This window comes from Rattus rattus, chromosome 8 (genome assembly GCF_011064425.1).
Source record: "Rattus rattus isolate New Zealand chromosome 8, Rrattus_CSIRO_v1, whole genome shotgun sequence".
Classification (NCBI taxonomy): Eukaryota; Metazoa; Chordata; class Mammalia; order Rodentia; family Muridae; genus Rattus; species Rattus rattus.
In genome coordinates this window covers 56,594,299-56,607,575 of record NC_046161.1, presented here as the reverse complement: position 1 = coordinate 56,607,575, position 13,277 = coordinate 56,594,299, and the positions used below count along the sequence as shown (strand labels likewise).

The 13,277-nt window shown below is 45.3% G+C and overlaps 1 pseudogene; it reads left to right on the top strand.

Annotated features, from left to right (window-relative positions):
- The first annotated feature begins 11,739 nt into the window (after positions 1-11,739).
- On the top strand, positions 11,740-12,165 carry LOC116906627 (annotated as a pseudogene).
- The last annotated feature ends 1,112 nt before the right edge of the window (positions 12,166-13,277 follow it).

Here is a 13,277-nt window from a genome sequence, read left to right as displayed (position 1 = left end):
CTATGAACTGCTGGAGCTCATGAAGGGGGTGCCCCTACAGATGGAAAGGTGTTGGATCTCCGTGACACATGGCCAAAACAGGATAGAGGAGCCCCAGTGAGGATTCAACATTGATAGTGTAGCGGAAGCCAGAGGCTGTGGGAGACACTGTGACTTCACACTGTGTGTCAACACTATGGCTTCCACAAGATTTTATTTTTCTTTTCAGGGGGAGGTTGCAAGGGTGGAGGGTAGATATGAAGGGCCAGAGAGTTGAGTAGGATTAGGGTGTATGTTTTGAAATTCACAAAGAATCAGTAAAAAAGTTAAATAAAAAAACACAAGCAATAACAACAAAAAATGAGAACATATTCCTTGGCTCTTACCAAAGACCTATAAATGTATATATAAGCACAATTTTCTCTAGGGCTGGGTCCTAAATAGTGCAACAGAATGGGTTGCTCCTTGATTGTAAAAGGGGAAGAAAAAAAAATCCAAATATTCCTGATTTTCATCCACATCTGTGACACTAGATCTCACATTGCTGCTGTCTTCCCGTAGCCGGTCTTCCCCACTTTATACCTCGTTATCATCTTGAACACACCCACTCCCTGACCCCTTTCCTCTCCCCAGCTAGCCTCTTCCCCTTCTGTGTTCGCATCCTTGTATGTGCACCATGAGTTAGGCTAGTGTTACCCACAATGGCATGGCACCTTCCCGGTGCCTACACCACTGAGCCTCACCCTGTCCTCAAACAGTGATGAACTGTTAATTATCAATGAGGAATCGATGTGGCACACCGGACATATTACCAAATATGTGAGATCGAAACAAACATCGAGAGTTCAGTGTACCATCTCTTTCTCCATTCTTGGCTAATTAGATAAGAGATACTCAGAACATCTTCAGGTCAATTCTTATTTACTATTTCTAAATTTTTATTTTTTTAGATTTCTTTCTTTCTTTAAAGGATTTATTTATTTCATGTATGCGAGTACACTGTCGCTGTCTTCAAACACACAAGAAGAGGGCATCACATCTCATTCAGATGGTTGTGAGCCACCCTGTGGTTGCTGGGAATTGAACTCGGGACCTCTGGAAGAGCAGTCAATGCTCTTGATGCTCTTAACTGCTGAGCTATCTCTCCAGCCCCCTATTTCTAAATTTTTGAAAATTTGTTTTTAGTTTTTCCTTTATCTTACCTTAGAAATAGTTAAGGAAAGTTCAGCTACTTGGGAAAATAATTTATGTGTGTCTTGTATAGACTTGAGTTATATGACATGGCTGAGTAATTATTCACTTTCCTAGTGACAGCACAAAGACCGCTGCTGAGTTTATAAAAAGTGAGCTGGAGAGAGGCTCAGTCAGTAACATGTTTGCCACGCAGGCGTGAGTGCCTGAGTTTGGGTCCCCAGCATTCGTAGAAAAAGATGGGTATGGCAGAACATGCTGTAGTCCCAGTACTACGGAATCAGACACAAGAGAACCTCTGGTGACTCAGTGGCCAGTCAGCGTAGCCCAATTCCTCAGTTCTAGATTCAAAGAGAGACTCTATCTCAAAACTAAGATAGTTGCTAGGTATTGGGGTATCCACCTTTAATTCTAGCACTTGGAATCCAGAAGCAGGTAGATCTCTCAGAGTTAAGTCTAGCCTGGTCTACCTAGTGAATGCCTGGCCAGCAAGGGCTACATAGTGAGATCCTTTATCAAAAACAATACATACATAAAAATGATGGAACACAATTGATGAAGAAATCTGTGGCCTCCATATGCACTTTCATACACGCACACTCATAACACCTACACATGCAAACATACACACACACACACACACACACAGAGAGAGAGAGAGAGAGAGAGAGAGAGAGAGAGAGAGAGAGAGAGAGAGAGAGAGAGAGACATATGCTGGTACTTGCTAACTCTAAGCTGGGCATAAACACTACCCAGAGTGCTCCTAAGACTGCGTTCTTCCCTCATGGTTGCTATCTAATATGCAGGGTAGACCTGCGACTGATATGGAAGGTTGGGAGTAAGCAGCCTTCCCTCCTCCTCCTTACAGGCCATTTTGGAAATCTAGCTGTTAGAGTTGGTTACCCTGTGCTTCTGTTTTTAACCTTAACTGGAGATGTGTCAGGTTTCCCATCATCCTTGTGCCAACTTTACCAGTGTCCCTTTGACCCAAGGTCCCTTCTAAGGCTCAATTTTATAACATCTGTACATCTCAAAAGCATCCCTTCAGTTAAAAGGAGACGATATAAACTCTAAATCCCTGTGACTCAGTGCACATAAACCTCAGTGTATTCAGTGATGGAGTAGGTAATCACCAGCGCCCTGCCACCCTCTGATCTAGGCCACGTTATTCCTACAAAGTTGTGTGGGTGTCAGATCCGGTCTCACTAAGGATGGACCCTGGGCATAATGTAATGGTGAACAAAGGGTCTATGGACACAGCTTCACATTCTACTTCGCAACTTCCCTAAAACTGTCCCTCCCTTTTAATCCCCTGTCCTCGTGGCCGTGGCCGGATTACCTTCACGTGGTCTGGCAAACAGCAAACCACGACACAGAGCACAGAAGTGGGTATAAGTACCTGGCTGTCTCCCGTGAAGCCAGACATCATCAAGAATTGTAAAAATAGGAAATAATGCTTTTGTTTTCCTGCTTGATGGTTTGGATATGCTCAGCCCAGGGAGTGGCGGTATTAGAAGGTGTGGCCTTGTTGGGGTAGGTGTGTCACTGTGGGTGTGGCTTTAAGACCCTCATCCTAGGTGCCTGGAAGTCAGTGCTCTGCTAGAAGCCTTCAGAAGATGTAGAACTCTCAGCTCCTCCTGCACCGTGCCTGCCCGGATGCTGCCATGCTCCCGCCTTGATGATGATGGACTGAACCTCTGAACCTGTGAGCCAGCCCCAATTACATGTTGTTCTTTATGAGACTTGCCTTGGTCAGGGTGTCTGTTCACAGCAGTGAAAACCTGGTTAAGACACTGCTATACTTTTTTTGTCTCAGAAAATAAAGTCCTTTGTAATAAAAATATGTATTTTTATCTTAACAGGGTGTAGGTTCTGTTTCCTTAAAGAAGATCAAATATGTACTTTCCAGCTCAGATTCTAAGACTTAATCTCCAATATGGGGAAGTCCCCGTATGAGGAAGTCTGTGAACAAATAGTTGATTCGATACCCAATAGCTGGGAAGATAGACACAGAGGGAAAACAAATGTGTCACAGAGACAACAGCAACACCAAAGGTCATTAACACAAGAAATAGAAGAAGTTTTAAATAACAAATGATTAATTCATGTGTGTGTGCATGTGTGTGTGCCCATGTGGGTGAAGGAAAACATGTAACATTTGCCTTTTTGGTTCTAGTTCACTTCACACAACCCAGTGATATCCAGCTCCATTCCTATAAAGGACGTAATTTAGTTCTTTTTTTTTTTTCTTTTCTTTTTTTTTTTTTTTCGGAGCTGGGGACCAAACCCAGGGCCTTGCGCTTGCTAGGCAAGTACTCTACACTGAGCTAAATCCCCAACCCCAATTTAGTTCTTTTCTATGGCAGAGCAAGGCTCCATTGATTGATGTATACTACAGTTCCTCTGTCCATCCATCAGCTGGTGGGCATCTAGGCCAGATCCATGTCTTACCTATTGTGATTACAAGACAATAAAAATGTATGTGCAAATCTGTCTATGGCATGCTGACTCCACGTACACACCCAGGGATGAAATAGTTGATTGAATGGTAGTTTCATTTTTTTTTCAAAATATTTATGTGTATGGATGTTTTGCTTAAATGTATGCCTATGTACCACCTGTGTGCACAGTTAGTTCCCTTGCCGTTTAGAAGAGAGCATTAGGTCCCCTGGAACTGGATTTACCACAAGGCTGTGAACCACCGTGTGGGTGTTGGGAATTGAACCTGGGTCCTCGCAAAACCAACCGCTGCTCTTAACCACAGAACCATCTCTCCAGCACCTGCCCCTTTTCTTTCCTGACACCCACCCCATTGTGCCTGATGTTTGTTTTCTTTCTGTGGATTTTTTTTAAATCAGGGTCTTTCACAGGTGGAAACTGTTGCCTTAGCACATGCCCCTTGTTTTCTTCATAGTAGCCATCTTGACATTGATGAGGTGTAATCTCCTAGTGATTTTAACTTGTATTTACTGGATGATTGGGAATCTTGAACATTTTTTCTAATATTTATTGGTCATTTCATTTCTCCTTTTGTCTGATTCATTTGCCCATCTGTTGGTTTTCTTGGTGTTTAATTTTTAGAGCTCTTTATGGACTCTTCATGCTAGTCCTCTGTCAGATGTATGACTGGCAGACATTTTGATTTCCTCAGGCTTCCTCTGCACTCTGCTGACTGCTTCTCTGTGCACAAGCGCCTTAGTTTCATGCAATCCCACTAGTCAGTTTTTTTGGATTTATTTCCTGAGCCATTGAAGTCGTTTTTCAGAAGTCGTTTTCTGTACCTACATTTTCAAGTGTCTGCCTTATGGCTTCTCTAATAGTGTCAAAGTTTTAGGCCTTACCTTAAACAGTCCAATCCATTTTGATTTGATTTTAATGCAGGGAGAGAGGTGTGGTTTGGGTCTGTCTATCACTTTTGGTAATCTCTCTATCTCTCAATGTTAATTCTTCAATCTACAAACATAGGAAGAGGTCTTCTAGTGTCTTCTTCAATTTCTTTCTTCAGCATATACCTCTCTGTTGGTTGTGGGGAACCGAGACAGGGCCTCACATAGTCCAGTGTGGACTTGAACTCATTAAGTAGCCAAGGATGACCCTCCTACCTTTGCTCTCTCTAAGTGCAGGGGTTACAGGTGTGTGCCACCACACCTGGATTTCTCCAGTGTTTAAACTTCATCACGGCGTCTTTCACTTCCTTAAGTGAATACTTATCCTTAAGTATTGAGGATGAGAGCTTTCCCCATATTTCCTTTTTAGTAATTCGTTATTGGCAATATGGGAGCCACTGCTTTCTGTATGTTGGTTTGTCGACAGTGTTGATCGGATTTAGGGTTTTTCCTAGTGGAACATTTAGTGACTTTCAGTACAGAATCACACCATCTATATGCAGGGATGATTTGATTTCTCTCTTTTCTACTTATATTCCTCCTATTTTGTTTTCTTGCTTAATTGCTCTAACTACGGCAAATGCTGTCTTAATATTTCATTGCTGTGAAGAGACACCATAACCAAGGCGATTCTTTAAAGGGACAGCATTTAATTGGGGATGGCTTACGGGTTCAGAGGTTCAGTCCATTATCAGCATGGTGGGATGCATGGCCACATCCAGGCAGAAACGGTGCTGGAGAAGGAACTGAAACTTCTGTATCTTGATCCGAAGGCAGCCGGGAGGAGCTCTGATTCCACGCTGGGCAGAACCTGAGCATAAGAGACCTCAGAGCCTACCTACACAGTGACATACATCTCCCAACAAGGCCACACCGCCTCCAATAAGGCCACACCTCCTAATAATACCACCCCATATGACAAAGCGTTCAAATACATGGATCTATGAGGGCCAAGCCTATACAAACCACCACAAATACTATATTGAATAGCAGTAAAGAGAAATATATACCTTCTTAAAAATCAACTGGCTACTGTAACAAACTGTGACTCTTATAGGTAATAGAAGTTTCTTCTTTCTCTCCCTCTTTCCCTTCCTTCTTTTTTTTAGTTTTTTGAAACAGAGTCTCACCATATAGCCTTGGCTAGCCTGGAACTTCCTGTGTACACCAGATCCACTTGCCTCTGCCACCCAAGTTCTGGGATTTAAGGTATATGTCATCATGTCCAGCTAGAAATGTATTGACTTATTTAGCCCAGTTAGCAGAATGCTTGCCTAGCATAAAGGGAGCTCTGGACTTTTATCCCCAGCATTGCACACACTGGGTATTGTTCTCCATATCTGAAATCCCAACATTTCAGAAATGAAGGCAGGGTGATGTGAATTCAAGGTCATAGCAAGTTCTAATTAGTCTTGAGATACTTGAGAAAGAAAGTTATTTCTCACAGTTCTGCGCTATCCAAGGTCAACGTCCTGGCAGATCCCATGTATGCCGAAGGCCTGCTTCCTGGCTCATGGCAACTTCTTGCTGTACTTTATCCTGCTAAAGGATGAAGAGAACTCTCTCAGACCTTAGTTAGGAGGACACTATTGTGGGCCTCACCCCCATGTTACCTGCCAAAGGTCTGCCATAGTTAGGGGAAGAGAGAGAGAGAGAGAGAGAGAGAGAGAGAGATATCTTGGCTCGTTCTCTCCTTACTGATTCAGTCTGGAACCCCAGACAGAGTATAGTCTCCCCTCCTGAGTTATACCTCTCTGGAAACAGCCTCATGAACACACCCAGAGGTGTGTCTCCCAGGTGGTTCCAGATCCAGTCCAGTTGACTGGGAAGGTGAGATCACAAGAACCTTCTGAAGTGGTTTCAGTCACTGACTCTGCATTTCCTCGTTTGTCTACTTTCTTTCTTTTATTTTCTTTTTTTTTCCTTTTTTTTCTTTTTTTTTTTTTTTTTTCTTTTTTTTTTTTTTTTTTTGAGACAGGGTTTCCTCTGTGTAGCCCTGCTGTTCTGAAACACTCTCTCTGTAGACCCAGCTGGCCTTGAACTCAAGATGTCTGCCCCCCTTGCTGAGGCTAAAGGTGCTGCCATCACCACCTGGACAGAATTTTTAAATAATCCAAACCAAAAAGAAAAAGAAAGTCACCTTTAATCCCATCACTTGGGAGGCAGAAGCAGTTTAATCTCTGAGTTGGTCTGCAGAATGAATTCCAGGACAGCCAAGGCTAAACAGAGAAACCCTGTCTTGAAAACAACAACAACAACAACAACAACAAAAACCAAAACAAACCAAAACAAAACAAAAAGAATTCTGGGGTAGTTCTGAGTGGATAGACACTCCATGTTTCAACATGATGTGAAGGAGAGAGGCTATGGCTGTGACCTTCTGGAAGCTATCAGCTGTGCATTTCCCAACATGCCACTGGGCAGAATGGATTTTCCAATTATGTTTGTACTATTGATTCTTATCTCACTTGTGATGTAACTTACCCATTGAAATTTGTCGTGATTAGATTTATGGCCTTACATACATTAAATTTATAGAACTATTATTCAAGCAGCAGAGTGTGGTAGCACCCGCCTTTAATCCCAGCAGAGGCATCAGCAGGAGTTGGCCATCTCTCTCAGTTAGAGGCTAGCCTGGTCTACGTAGTGAGTTCCAAGCCCACCAGAGCTATATAGAAAGACCCTGTCTCCAGCAAACATGTCACAAAATGTGACACGGAAGACACATTTTGCAAATGACTGTTGCCGGTCTACAGATATATGTCATGGTTTGCATAAAGGGACATCATCCCCTTGTAGGCATATATTTTCACAAACTACTTTAATAATGGTTCAACCTCCCCTCTAGCCCACTACCCACTAGAGGTAGTGGAAAACAAAGGTTATTAGGGTAGGGGGGAGGTGGACCTGTTTAGAAGTAGATCTTTAGGGCAATTCCAATCTTCCTTGTTCCCAGTCCAGTCCACTAGCAAACAGCGCACTGGAATCAGCAAGGGCAGTTCAATCCAGAAGAAACCTCGAGGCTCACCCATTGGCTCGAGTCCGAAGAAGCCGCAGGAGGCTGCAGGAAGCTCACGAGTTCTTTGGTGAGCTTCCCTCTATGAAGTCACCACAAAAGGAGCTCAGCAACGCAACAGAAGACGAATCAATGCATGTGTGTTGTCAGCAAAGACCAGCGAGGTAGAGCAAAGGGAACTAATGCTTGAGCCCCTATTTATATTAAGCATCATTCATTCTTTCACCTGTCTGCCCCGGCAAAACATCATTACAACCTAACTGAGTTTCTAAAAAAAAACCAGAATTTTCCACTTCGTCCCCCACAGGTTCAGGTGTGGCCTTCAGCTCTCAGTTGGTTCCTACTCGTTGCAGTGGATTTTGGGAAGTGCTAGGAACTTCATTTGGTGAGACTTAGTTGGAGGGAGTGGGCTAAAGAGAAGGAAGGTGTCCTTGCCCTTGCCCTGCCCCCCTCTTTTCTATTTCCACCGAGCAGGCAGCTCTGCTCTCCCTACCATGATGCTCTCTCTCCCTTACCGCAGACCCACAGGAAGTGTGGCTGTGGATTGAGACCTCTGAAACCATGATCTCAAAGGAATCTTTCCTTCTCTACACTGTTTCTCGTTTGTCACTGTGAGAAGAAGTGGCTGACAGCGTGCACCGTGTCCCGGGTGCTACACTGTTCCAATCTGCATCCCTTATTGATCTTTGGTCTATTGCTCTGTTAACTGAAGGGGAATCACTAATATCTCCCATCATAACTATGGCTCCATCTTCGAAGTTCTGTCCACTCCTGCTATTGACGCTGTGAGGCCACCCCGTTTCCCCAGGTTGCCGTTGCAGACAACAGGAGCCCGTGGTATCTGCTGACAAGTCGTCGCCAGTCCAGATAGCACCAAGTTCTTCCCAGGTCTTCCTGACAATCTGGCACTCTCTGTTCATTTTTCAAAATGCCCCTTCTGGAGAGATGGCTCGGTGCCTGTCATTTGATTTCCATGACGATGCATCTTATAGATGGTCGCTGGAGCTTCCGGAAGATCACCAGGCTTGTCTAAACGTATACAGCCCGCAGCGGTGTGGCTGGGAGTTCCACCCCAGCTGTGTCTGGTCTGACTTCGTCTGTGGCCTCAAAATTACACGGGGCCCCCCAGGCTGTGATGGAGAATTCCTAAAGAGAAACTGTCTCTGCAGAGGGAGAAGGACTGATTAAAAACTTCAGTGGCCCACGGAGAGTTTGGAATGCTGTCGATCCAGAGCCCTATTATAATTTATCTTGGGCTATTGTTAGCCCACTAAGTAGCCAATCTTTGCGCTGCTCCCAAGCCCTGTGTCAGAATGAAACACTGTGACTACAGATAAAACCCTTTGGAATGTAGTTAATTAGCAAAAGCCTAATGTTCTGTCAACAAGAGCTGCGTGGTTAGATTACACCCAGGGCACGAATCTGAGGTCTGTCCCCTAAGGTCTGTCCCCTAAGGTCTGTCCCCTAAGGTCTGTCCCCTAACTGCCCGCTGAGCATTCGCACCAACGTGTTTGAAAAGTGCCCTGCTTAATGAGCTTCTTTGTTCTCTTCCTATGAGACTCCATGACACTCAATCCACATTGAAAAGTGGACATTTGGGGTGACCTAAATCTATGTCTCGGGGCCACAGTCGCTCATATTTAACTCCAGGATAAATCTCCCTTTCCCCTCTGAAGCGAGAGCTGGGTTTTTTGTTTGTTTGTTTGTTTTTGCGTCAAGGCCAGCAGTTAGACTCCTCTGAGCTCAAGCTCCCCTGTCTGCTTGTTGCTGACTGTTTCACTGGGTGGCAGCGTTGGGTACTGGAGCGCAATCCCCCAAAGCATGGTGTTTATGGGTGCGGAGTATTTTGAACTAAAGCCATTGGAAAGCTTCAGACACAGCCTCCAAGTAAGGGCTGCTCAGACCATCTCCCATCCTCCTGCTAAAAGAGGACGGTGGAAAAAAAGAATTTACAGGAACTGCAAACCAAACTGTAAAACCCATCCCTTCTCCTTCCAGGACCCTCATTCCAGACAACCTTGCCCTAAACCCAAGCAGAGCCAATCTGAACAGACAAGCTGGGTCCCTGTGTGAGTGGTGTCACTATTGCCCCTTTGTCTGGTCACATTTCCACAGGCACCTTGCCGAACCTAAATGAAGAGGGAATTTCCCCTAAATTTTTAGGTTTTCATTTCTTTTTCTTTTTTTTATTAGATATATTTCTTTATTTACATTTCAAATGTTATTCCCTTTCCCAGTTTCCTCTCATAAGCCCCCCCAATCCCCTCCACTTCCCCCATACGGGTGTTCCCTTCCATCCACCCCCATTATTGCACCCCCATATTCCCCTGCACTGGGGGTCCAACCTTGGCAGGATCAAGGGCTTCCCCTTCCACTGGTGCCCCAAAAGGCTATTCTCTGCTACATATGCAGTGGAGCCCTGGGTCAGTCCATGTGTAGTCTTTGGGTAGTGGTTGAGTTCCTGGGAACTCTGGTTGGTTGGCATTATTGTTCTTATGGGGTTGCAAACTCCTTCAACTCTTTCAATCCTTCCTCTAAGTCCCCCAAAGGGCGTCCTGTTCTCAGTTCAGTAGTTTGCTGCTAGCACTGACCTCTGTATTGGACATACTCTGGATGTGTCTCTCAGGAGAGATCTATATCCGGTTCCTGTCAGCATGTACTTTTTAGCTTCATCCATCTTATCTAGTTTTGGTGGTTGTATATATATGGGCCACATGTGGGGCAGGCTCTGAATGGCGGTTCCTTCAGTCTCTGCTCTAAACTTTGCCTCCATATCCCCTGCTATGGATATTTTTGTTCCCCCTTTTAAGAAGGGGTGGGGATTTTCATTTCTGAAGGCTCCTGTGATTTCTATTGGATTCTATGAAATTGATTTGCTATGCTTTGATTTTGTTATCTTTTAAAATTTATTTTTGTTTTTGTGATTGAATCCTTCTATGTCTCCTGGGCTGGCTTAGAATTCCCTACGTTGCCTGTGTTGGCTTCAAACTTAAGACCTGTTGTACCCGCACTGTGCTGGGATGACACTGGGTGCTACCATGTCCAGCCTGCCTTGTTACTAAGGAAGAAACCTGAGAGAATGTAGGGCAGACAGCTCAGCAGAAGTTTGCATTTTCTCCACCTTCCTTAGGCCAGTAAAGTCGATTACTAGTGTTGACCCATGTCCTTGGGAACAGAGCTGCCTTACAGGGGACAACTGAGTGGTGACCTCCCTACATTTTTAAACCTTGGCAGCTGAGTGGAGGATGAGCATTGTCGTAGAATAGTTGAGAAGAAAGGCGGTCACACTCTCCAATGTCCGCCCTAAGATATCAGAGGTGATTTTTTTATTCCTCCTAACTGACTCTTCCCCGAGTCCAAGCTGAACAACCTGTCCTGACATCTTTCAATCAGGAGGGATTAAAAACTCCTCTCACCTGCTGGGGTGGCCTAGACCTTTAGTTTCAGTAACCAGAGCAGAGGCAAGCAGCATTCTGTGAGGTCAACCTGGCCTTTGAAACGAGTTCCAGGTCAGCCAAGATCCTGTCTCAAAAACAAAACCCAGAGAACAAAACCAAATCAAAACAACCCTCCCAAACCAACCAAACCAACCAACCCAAACCCCCCAAACCTTAATGTGCCTGACTCTCACGGGGCAGCACACTCAGGGACTCCCTGTGCTCCACAGTACATTACTAGTGTTTTATGTATGAAATGACGTCGGCCGCAGCCCCATCCTCAGCCCGGCTTCAAACGGTGAGCTTTAACTGAAGTCAGCAGAGAAGTGGTTTCCAGAAACCCTGGACAGAGGCTGATATCTGTTGGAGGATGCAGACTTCTTCATTTCCTACCCAGAGTCGCCGTGATCTCTGATGCAGTTGCTGTTCATGTGTGTGTCCTTCAAATAAAACAAAGGGAAGAAAAGCAGAAAACTGTCACTGAAGATAGGAACGCATGACTGAAAAATCTGTCTCCAAGTGGACCTGCGCATCTTCCTGACCTGCGTGTGTTGTTTGGTGCCCCCTAGTGGGTTGTGGCAAGCCTGTCTCGAAAATTAGCCTGGACCCTTGAACTCTGAGAGTACCAGAGTCTCTCTCAGAGGGACTAGGACAGCGGAAGACACAGGTTGCCTGTTAGCATTGTTTACGAAAAAGAAAACGCCGCGGAAGAGCCGCTCACGGAAGCACCATGGTCCACCTCACAACCTTTATCTGCAAAGCCTATCACGGAGGCCACCTAACCATACGCCTTGATTTGGGTGGCTGCACCAACTGGCCTTTTTACCGCATTGTGGCTGTTCACAACAGGTGTCTCAGGGATGGCCGCTTCCGGAGCACTTGGGCTACTACGATCCACTGCCCAACAATAACGGAGAAAAACTTGCTGCCCTCAACCGGACCGGATCTGGCCTTGGTTTCGCTGTGGGGCTCAGCTCACCTGTCTAAGCCTATAGGAGAAACATCTGGCTCTTTCTGGCTCTCCCCGCCGCCCATCTCCCCACTCCATCTGGTGATGACCACCAATGCTGAGAGAGTGCAGAGGAAGAGAGCACTTGAAGTCCTCTTAGAGTCTCAGAAAGAAGAATCAGAGCCCAAAGAGACAGAAGCAAGCTGACTTCAGCGAACACAGCTGTGGCCGCGAGGTCAAGGGTCTGTAAAACTTTTGCATAGAGTTTTGTGTTGGGGGGTTGGAGAGATGGTTCAATGGTTAAGAACACTGACTGCTCTGAGTTTTGTGTTGGGTTTGAGGATCAATAAATGGAGTTTAAAAAAAGGAAAGAAAGAAGAGGAGAGAAGAAAAAGAAGAGAAGATAGGAGATGGGAAGAATAAAGAGATAAGAAAAGGGAGCTGCATGGACTGGAGAGATGGCTCAGCAGGTAAGAGCACTGACTGCTCTTCCAGAGGTCCTGAGTTCAATACCCCGAAACCACATGGTGGCTCACAATCATCTGTAGTGGAATCTGATGTTCTCTTCTGGTGTGTCTGAGGACAGCTACGAAAAAAGAAAAAGGAGCTTTGGAGGAGTTTTTAGTGGGCAGCCAAAGCCGAGAGGCACAGTTGAGGGGATTTCTTTCAGAATTTGCTGGGTGTGGTAGCACAGGCTTGACCCCAGCACCTGGGAAGTGGGATGGGAGGGTCAGGAGGTCAAGGTCAAGGGTAAACAAGGCTCTCTCCAAAAATGGTTACCAGTGAATGGTGTTCTTTGCTTGAGTTTCTTCACAATTTGTAAAGTTTCTGGAAACCAAGTGCTGGGACAGGAGGTGACAGATAACAGGAAGACCCAGTCCCCTATCCTCATGGATGCTAATAAAGTAAACAATCTGGTCACTTTAGCCCCCACTCTTGACCACTGAACCATCCCTCAGGCCTGGGGCTGTTTCTTATCACACAGATGGGCCGAGGTAGATAATTAGTGATAATGTACAGCAATTCTTATGACTCCCCGAGCAAATTCACAGAAGAAGTTTGGAGAATGATGGCATAGGCATGTGTGACTTGGGGGAGGGTCAGGGCTTGGCTGGCCAAGTTCGAGGCGGAGGCGCTGTGGAATAGGAGGTCATCCAGACAGCTGAGTTTTCGTTGGTCTCTCCATGTGGAATTGTATAAAAGCAGATGCTTATGCAGAAAAATCTCTCTTTATAACAACCTCTCCCATCATTTACAGTTCAGCCGAATTCAGCATACCTATTGAAAGCTTGCTGAAGGAAGACTGGGCCAGGGTGAAG